This window comes from Pinus tabuliformis, chromosome 8, assembly GCF_031772625.1.
Source record: "Pinus tabuliformis cultivar Carrire ecotype Pingquan chromosome 8, CPIR1, whole genome shotgun sequence".
NCBI lineage: Eukaryota > Viridiplantae > Streptophyta > Pinopsida > Pinales > Pinaceae > Pinus > Pinus tabuliformis.
Window position 1 is genome coordinate 182,554,173 of NC_142294.1, and position 9,781 is coordinate 182,563,953.

Here is a 9,781-nt window from a genome sequence, read left to right on the forward strand (position 1 = left end):
TTGTTGTTAGTTTGTCAATATTGGTTTATGAAAATGGTGGTAGTTCATATAACAAATGTAATGGTGCCAAGATTATTATATCAAAGCAGCCCAAGATGTTGAAAGTGGTTGTAAACATAAGTATAATTGTTCATCTTGTCAATAAAATACATTACCTTGTCCCATGGATGTTTTCTACATAGATTGTGAGTGTTTTACCATGTAAATTTCGCGTTGGATGCATTATTTCCCATTATTTTCATTATTATATCTCTACTATCAAGATTTTTTAGGTTGTAAATACCAACAAGTGGTATCAAAGCATAAAGTCAAAATATATAAGCCAAAGTCTATGTGTGTGAATATGTGTGCAAAGAGAGTAGCTAGTTAAATTCATGAAGAGTAGTTTAGGTCCAATGATTGGAGGAGGTCAAGTCATTCTAGCCGAAGGAAATTTGAGTATAGAGGAAGTGCAACCTATCTTTTTGTGAAGGAGGCCTACGTAACAGTCAAAGTGGAGGAAAGTGATAAAGAAATCCATTGTCAACTTGTGGATACAAAGGTGTTAGCAAGAATCAAGCTTGTAGATAAGTAGAATTGGGGTTAGTCCATGAGAAAAAGAGTTCTTGCAGTGAAGGAGCGACTAAAACCCCTAGTCACCTCTCATATCATCCACGAAGAGTTGTTTGGGTGACAACAGAGGCTGCAAACTCATAGCAAAAAAGGAAAGCCACCAATGTCGACACACAATTGACCACAATTTGTGAAGTTGAGAAGTGAAGCCCAAATGGTACAACCAATAGGGGGTCGGGTTACATTTGTTTTTGAGGTGGAACCAAGTGCTGAAAATCAAGCAGAGAAGAATTCATCCGACATTATGGAAGTGGTAAAGTGTGTATGTGTGTGTGTGTGTGGCATTATATATATTTAAAAAACAAATAAATCAATCAATCAATGTTTTAATTTTTTCAAAGTCAATCTGGTGTATACCACATACTTCGGTTTTTTTTTTTGTATATATATATATATATATATATATATATATATATATATAATATAGAAAGTTGAGTATGGTTAAAATCACCGATGGGGTTTGTGAGAAAAAATCGATTTGGAGGGAAAGCCTATGTAGAAAATAATGGCAAAGTTAACGAACACCAAATTCGTTGTGTAAAAATTTAATGGTTTGAAAAAACAAAAAACAACAACTTCAAATTATATGGAAGCTAAACATGCAATATTTGCTAGTACATCAAGGGTTGCGTAAGGTGTTAGAGGCAAGAGAAAAAACCTTACAAATATGATTGATTAAGAGTGGAAAGACCTAGATGCTAGAGCCCTCAACGCTATTTGGTTATGTCTTGCAAATGATGCATGTTTAACATTATCAGGGAAGTAACAAGGACAAGCTTATGGATCAATATAGAAAGTCATTATATGATGAAGTCCTTAACAAATTGGATCTAAATGAAAAGGCAATTATACAATTTAAAAATGAATAAAATTGCAGATCATTTGAATTTGTTTTATACTCTTATATGTCAGTTGAATAGGATGGATGTTAAACTCAATGACAAAGATAAGGCAATTATGTTGTGTTCATTGCCTAAATCATGGGATCATTTTTTCATGTCCATTAAATTTATTACAACCAAAACTCTTGAATTTGGTTCTTTTGTCAAATTGTTGTTGTCTGAGGAGGTGAGAAGTAAATCTAGTATTGAAACTTCCACACCAAAGCAATGGTGGCTAGAGGTCAGTCCAAAGAAAAAGAAAAAAAAGTCAAGAGGTACATACAAATCAAAGTCGAAAGGCAAGAAAAGAAATCTTAAATATTGGTAGTATCACAGGTCAGGGCATCTCAAGAAGGATTGTTGTAAGAGACAAGAATCCAAGGAAGACTCCCAAAAGGATGCAAATTGCGCTAAATGAGGTTAAGGTATGATTGGTGAAGTTTTGACTATTTGTAATGTTCCTCAATACTATGAAGAATGGTTGTTAGATTATGGTGGTTCTCATCACATGTTTCCACATAGAAGTTGGTTTTCTTCATATCAAGTTGTTGATGGTGGAATTGTTCTTATGGGTACTAATATTTCCTGTAAGACTGTTAGGGTTGGAAGCATAAAAAAAAAATGTCTACTGGTAATGTAAGGACATTAATAGATGTTAGACATGTTCCTGAACTAAAAAAAAATTAGTTTCTTTGGAGAGAATTCTAGAGATCATAAGTTTACTGGTCAAGGTGGATCACTGAAGATGTCCAAGGGCGCTTTGCTAGATTATGAAAACTATAAAGATGGGAAATATTTACAATATGGATGGAAGTACTCAAATCAATGAAGCAGTGATGGTATCTGATGAGGCGATTTAAACCACTCGTTTATGGCATTAGAAATTGGGTCATATGAGTGAGAAAAGAATCGAGGTTCTAAAAAACCACAAACTACTTCCAAATTTAAAATGTCTACTTTGAATTTATGCAAACATCGTATATTTAAAAAGTAGTGTAGACAAAAGTTTAAAGCGAAATCATATTAATAAACGTATTCTTGATTATATTTATTCAGATGTTTTGGGGCCACCCCCTATCATTTCTTTTGAAGGATCGTCATATTTTGTAATATTTATAAATAATTTCTTTAAAAATGTGTGGGTCTATGGCATGAAAAAAAAAAACTATGTGTTTAATACATTAAAACAATTTAGAATTATGGTAGAAAAGAGAATTAGCAAGACAACCAAATGTTTAAGAATGGATAATGGAGGTGAGTTCACTTCCTTAGAGTTCAAAAAATGTTGCAAATAAGTTAGAGTCATACGACACAAAACCATTGTATATACTCCGCAACAAAGTGGCATAACAAAACACATGAACATGACTCTTCTAGAAAGAGCAAGGAGCATGTTTAGTAATGCCAATTTGTAAAGTGTTGTGGGCGGTAGCAATCAATATTGCTTGTTATCTTGTAAATAGATCAACATTCAATTGCAATCAATTGTAAAAACCTTAAAATATGGAGAGGTCATCCCTGCTACCAAATTTAATTAAATAATAATAATAATAATAATTTGTTGTTAATCCTAAAAAAGTTTAAATACAAAACATGAAATAATCATACAACAATACAAAACACCATAGACATTAACATATAATTTACTCTATATTCGGGTAAATATAACCATGTTAATATGCTTTTGTGACTTTGTAGTTTTGTAAGTTTTAAATTTTATACATTTATTATTTTAAGGAGCAATAATGTTATGATGTGTCTATATAACATTCAAATATATATGCATTAATAAAGTTTTTCTATTGGAGCATTGTATTCTTAAGGGAAAAAACACTTTATTAGGCACTGGAATTTTGCTCTTGGACATGGTATTTTCTATTGCAGGTAATTTCCAGTGCAGGTCATTGTGGGTAAGTTGCTTCTAAGTTCAGGTAAAAACAAAGCACGCGTTTGCGTATTTCTTTGTGATTGTCGTACATTTTTGTTGTTGGTGGTGATTGGTAAAAAGGGTTTGATAATATGATTTGTTGGACTCTTCCTTTACTTCTTTGCATTATTTTAACAGTTTCTTAGTTTATTTAGCATGACTTCAAAGATTATTTTGATTTAGAGAGAGAATCTTCGGCGAAAATCACATGGAAAATCAATTGTCGACGCGTTTCGAACCAACAAGTGTGATTATTTTGATTCCTAAGTTGATTGGCACTAACTACCTTGTTTGAAAGAGGAAGTTGATTAACATTCTCAAGGCCAAGAACCTCTGACGCATAATCAATGGTGCTAGAAAGAAACCAACTAATGCCAAATATTTCGTTGTATGGGAGGAGGATTGTAAACATGCAAGAGGTCTCATTCGGCAAACTATCTTAGACAATCTACAAAATGAGGTGTGGAAAACCTTCACTTATTTGCATGAGAATACTAGTGATGTTACTACCCATTCCCCAAGGTTGAAGGGTTTTGATATGCTTCGTAAAGAAGTCCTTACCTTGCAATCAATAGTTGCTCAGTGACAAACAAAGCAAGAAGGAAAGAAAATTCAATATCAAATTTTGAAGAAAGATCATGATTCCTTGTTGATGTAACTAACTAAGAAGAATGAGACTATTCAAAGCCTACAAGATTGCAAATATAACCTTGAGTTGGAGGTCAGTGGTCTACAAAATGCTAACAAGAAGACTAATGATGTTGCAACCTATTCTCTTAAGAAGTTTGATGATCCACTTCATTAAGGATTCATTACCTTGCAGTGTATTGTTGCTCAGTGGTAGATAGAGCGAGAAAGATTGAAACATCAGTGTCAATCTTCGATGGAAGATCACAATACCTTGTTGATGCATCGGACTAAAAAGGATGAGACTATTCAAACCTATAAGATTGGAAATATATCCCTGAGTTCGAAGTAAATCCTCTGCAAAATGTTGAGAACACTAATGATGTTAAGTAGTCATACTCATTTACTAATGATAATGCTTGTATTTTGGTCAATTATAAGACGTTGATGTTGATGTTTCTATCTAATCACATGGTTTATTGGCCACCACTAATGTTGTTTCTTCCAGCGTTGAGAATCACACTAGATGGATTAGGTCTCAATTGTTGAACAAGATAGGCAACAATAGAGGTGGACTTGGGAAGAATGGATAGGGCCTTACTAATCATATTGCTCTTGAGATACATATATCTAGAGCAAGTCTTGGATATAATGCTACTACTACCTCATTTCCTATACCTAGTCATGTTGAATATCAGACGATGTTATTTGTTGGAGTTCTTCAAACTTGGTTGTTGGAAGAGCTACCCTCCACTGATTGCATTGAGCAAACTGATGAGATGATTGATAATGTTGTTGCAGATGATAACGTTGTTGATGTAGATGTTTATTCTACTCTTGTTAGTGAATCATAACCCAAGTCTACATCTATCGCATATCATCATCCTCATAAAAATCATAGGAATTTACCAAGTAATCCAAGTTCTTGGCAACATGGAAGCTATGCTTTCAAATCTTTGTTGTGGAGACATGAAAGGCGAAACTATAGACCAGCGCCAACCATTAGGGTAGATTGTGGTTGGAGTAATCAAAAGGTCATGGAGTGCACTTCATAAAGGCTTGAGGACTTTATATCAATCTGTATCATCCACTATTATTGGGAGATATAGTTATGCATATTTATAAACTTTTGTTTGATCAACATTGATGGTGACATTGTTCAGACTTCTTCAAAAGTATTGCTTGTCATTGGTGCTAGTGTTCAAACTCCTTCAAAAGCGTTGTTTGTTCATAGTTAATAAAAACGATATTACGTTCTCGTGGATGTTTCCCAAATTGGGATTTTACCACGTAAATCTAGTGATTACTTTTTTTTGTCTCTTGTCTCCTTTTTTTAATGATTAAATGTGATTATATGCATAGCATGATAGATTAGTAAAATTCTGTGGTGTTTTGTATTGTTGTATGATTATTTCATATAACACATTCTAGATTAGGCCCTAAATCGAAAAAATATATTTTTTTCGGTTATGATGATGTAGCTAAGGGATATATAGAATATGGGATCATATTGCCCACAAAATCATCATTAGCAAAACTGCAATATGTTATGTCAATGATTTTTCTGAATAACACTATTTATTATATATGAAACCATCAATGTTTTGGGTGGACGCTCCACCAATCATCAAAAACAAATAAAGCTATTTTTTTCAGAGAAATGTAATATTTAATTATTCTCCCCTCATTAAATCAAACAATTTATTAGTTAATTGAAACATGAACAAGTACCATTAAATCAACAAATTCAATTAGATACCCAACCCTCTCTAGACACAAGGAACATCATAGTTGCTAAAGATATTCAAAGAAATGTGGGAATTCCACAACCAACATCGAGAATATCTGAACGAGAGAAAAAACCTCCTAAACAATAATACAAATTTTATATCATCTATTACTTTGGTTACTAATGATGGAGGAGCCTTCTTATTCTCAAGGTGTCACAAATGATATCAATAATGTCAAATGGAAGGTTGCAATGAAAGAGGAGATGGATGCCTTGGAGAAAAACAAAATTTGGAACCCGGTAGAACTTCCTAAAGATGAAAAGGTTGTTGGGTGTAAATAGGTCTCCAAATTGAAAAAAAGGGATCGATGTTAATGTTAAAAGGTATAAGCTACACTAATGGCAAATGGTTACTCTTAGATGGAAAAGTACAGATTTCCATGACATCTTTTCGTTGGTTGTTAAGTTTGTATTTGTTCATATTGTTTTCACACTAGTCACTATGCTTGATTTGGAAGTAATTAGATGTTAAAATAACATTTTTACATGGTTATTTGGATGAGTAAATATGCATGGAACAACCAAAAGGTTTTGTTCAACATTGCAAAAGAAGGTTAATTTGCAAGTTCAAGAAGTCACTATAGGTCTAAAGCCATCTCTCAGACAATGGTACAAGTTTGATCCTTCATAATGAGCCAAAATTATACAATAAGTGAGTATTGATCATTGCATTTACTTCAAGAGGTTGAATGGCATATTCATTATCTTGGTGTTGCATGTTAACAACAATGTTTGTTGCAAATAAATGCATGGATGAAATCAACAGGTTGAAGGCTCAGATGGCTAGGACTTTGATATGAAGAATCTATGAGCAACAAAACAAATCTTGGGCATTAAAATGCACAAAGAAAGAAAAAATGATAAACTCAATTTTTTACAACAAAGATATGTTAAGAAAATACTTATCAAATTCGGTACAAATAATGAGAAACCTATAAATAGCCCTTTTGTTTTCCATTTTAAGCTTTCTTTAGGTTTTTGCCCTCGCAGTGAGAAAGGAAAGGATTATGTCTCATGTCATGTACCGTATGGTAAAGCAATAGGAAGTTCGATGCATGCAATGGTATGTACCAGACCAAATATTTCACATGCAATGGGTGTCCAAAAAGATAACATTGGAATGCACGCTTCATGTGTCTTTGAAGCACAAGTTATTATTGCATCACCTTTACTCACCTTTAATGGTAGCAATGACTTGTATTGGCTATGTTGATTCAAGTTGTCTTTATTCTTTTAAGAGAATCTATTAGTTAGATGTCAACGTCAAAGCTTTAAAAAAAACAAAATGTTCCATTCACTACAAAAGCAAAACATATCGTTGTTTCGCATGTCTTCAAGGAAGCAATTTAGTTGAAGGGTCTTTTAGATGAGCTTAGAAAAACACAAAATAATGTGATTGTATTCTGTGATAGTCAAAGTGTTATTCATTTCGCTACAAATCTAGCTTATAATAGTAAGATTAAATATATTGATATTAAGTACCATTTTGTAAGACTTCGTTGATGAAAGTGGAAGAAATCTTATAAAGGTCCACACTAAAGAAAATTGCACCAACATATTTGCAAAACAAGTGTTGTTAAAGAAGTCACAATGGGTGTTTGCCTTCTATTTACTTAGAAAAGAGGCGATGACAAGTCAAGATAGATATTGTTAAAATATAATAATAAGTAATTTAAAAATTAAAAAAATAAAAAAAATCAATTTTTTTTTGGTGATTAGTGTAATAAAATTGGTTTACAACCCAATGTTAATTCATATGTCAAATGAAATGGTGCCCAAATAAAAATATTGGAACAACCCAAAAGATTGAAAGCAGTTGCAAATCTAATTGTAACTATTCATCTTAATTAATAAAATACTTACCTCACACCCAAAACCCCTAATAAATTGTTAAGAGTATTACAACGTAAAATTTATATTGCATATTACTTTTCACTCTTTTCATTATTATTTCTCTACTGTCAATATTTTAAAACTTTAAATACCAACGATTCAATCTATTTCTTAATAACATTGACAACATGAAGATAAATGAAGGGTTCAACACTACATCCAAAAGTCCGATGATTGCCTAATTTATAGCTTACTAGCGAGATAGTGAATTACTTTTAAGAAAATGAAGTATTCACTACTGCATCCATAAGTAAGTGAGATGGCGAATTACTTTGCAATTAGGAGAAGGCATTTGGTGGGTAAAACCATATCTTCTGTCAAAATATGTATTTTTATTTGCCAGAGACAATGACATTGTGAATATTTTTTTTTTTTTTACTCAAATTTTCTAAATAAAATTTCGATACGGACTGATAGGGACTAATCTTCGTTTTGTAGAGATATTTTGGTAAATTTTGTAAAACTATCCAATAAACTAATTGTTTGTAATAATTGAATAAAAACATTTTAACGTTAACAAAAATATTTTTCTCAAACAATTGGGGACACTTCGTTCCTATTTCCAAGCTCCCTCCCAAAATCTTTGAAATAATGGGAACAGTTTCAACGATGCCAGAGAACAGTTCCAATGCAACCACCGGTTTATGTCACTACGAAGCTAATCTCAAAATGAAGTTAGAAGAGGAAAGCGCTCACATCGAAGCAAAGCTACAGTGGATTTCTATAAATCCTTCATTCAGGCTGAGCGCAGGGCTGTGGAGGAACTGCTGGCTCTCCTCAAGGAAGAAACAGGTAGATATTCAATGTTTGGCTCCGTCTAGGAAAGTTTTTTTTGTCTGGAAAGATCAGCAGAAGCAGTGCAGATTAGTGTTTAACCCATGAGGATTAGGACACTTTGTCCACGCTCAAATACAGCATTGATATGCAAATTTTGGCTCCTGCCCTGACAACCCACCTAAAAAGGTTGTCGCCAAAGATCTTTAGAACAGCATTAAATCCGCCTGGCATGATAAGCACAAAATCTAAAATCCAAACCACTTCTGGGACGACACCACCCAGGATCTGGGAAGGCAAATATTTTGGTAAGATCCAATGTTAAAAAACATTATGAAGTGAAACAAACATAGCAAAATGATGCTCAAAAGCAGACCAAAGATTTCTGTAAGACAACAGCAGGATCGCAGACATACATACCTAATGAAGCTCAAAGGTAAACAGATTGCTATAAATGACAGCACCCGAACAAAACCAACGCCCAATACCAATCAAATATTTCGGTAAGATCCAAAGAGGACGACGAATTAAAAACATATATAACAAAATTTTATAAAAAAGAGAGAAAACAACATATAGCTATAAGACAGCCGAAGGGTCTCCGACAAAGAACTACGAAACAAAAATGCCGTGGAGAGACAAACATTACATACCCAACTTAAGCTCAAAGGCACAAAGCCATGGAGAGACAAACAAACATACCCAACTTAAGCTCAAAGGCACAATGCCATGGAGAGGCAAACATACATTACCCTACGAAGCTAAAAGCTCAAAACCACACAGATTGCTGTAAATGACAACAACCCACAGGTTACTTTAAATGACAACACTCCGACAAAGCAATACCAATCAAACCGGCAGGCCCTGAACTCTTTAGCTGTTTTTACTTCTGTTAAATGACGACCTTAGGAATCGAAGACAAACGAAAATTATTTCCTGTAACACGAGGGTATTACGCACCAAAGACGAGGAAGAAGCGATATAATGTTCATCCAATAAATAAAAATGAATGACATCATGACGGAAGAAGCAAAGAAATAGAATTCTGAAACAGGCAGAAGCCATTACCAAGAGCTCTACATGTGGATAAAAGATCATGTATAAGAATTCTTTATCCACATGCAAAAATTGGACAAGCTCCTAACCAGCAAAAACGGGAAACAGATGACCTTGCATCTGAATCTCTCATCCTGAAGGAAGACATTTTTAAATCATTGGCCAATAAGCCTTTACATTGTCAGGGGAGACGAGAACAATTTAAATATTCCATTCAGATTT

The 9,781-nt window shown here is 33.5% G+C and overlaps 1 pseudogene; it reads left to right on the plus strand.

Moving 5' to 3' along the window:
* Window positions 1-8,550, plus strand: part of LOC149234728 (alpha-mannosidase At3g26720-like) — a 57,613-nt pseudogene extending 49,063 nt beyond the window's left edge.
* Window positions 8,551-9,781: the final 1,231 nt, after the last annotated feature.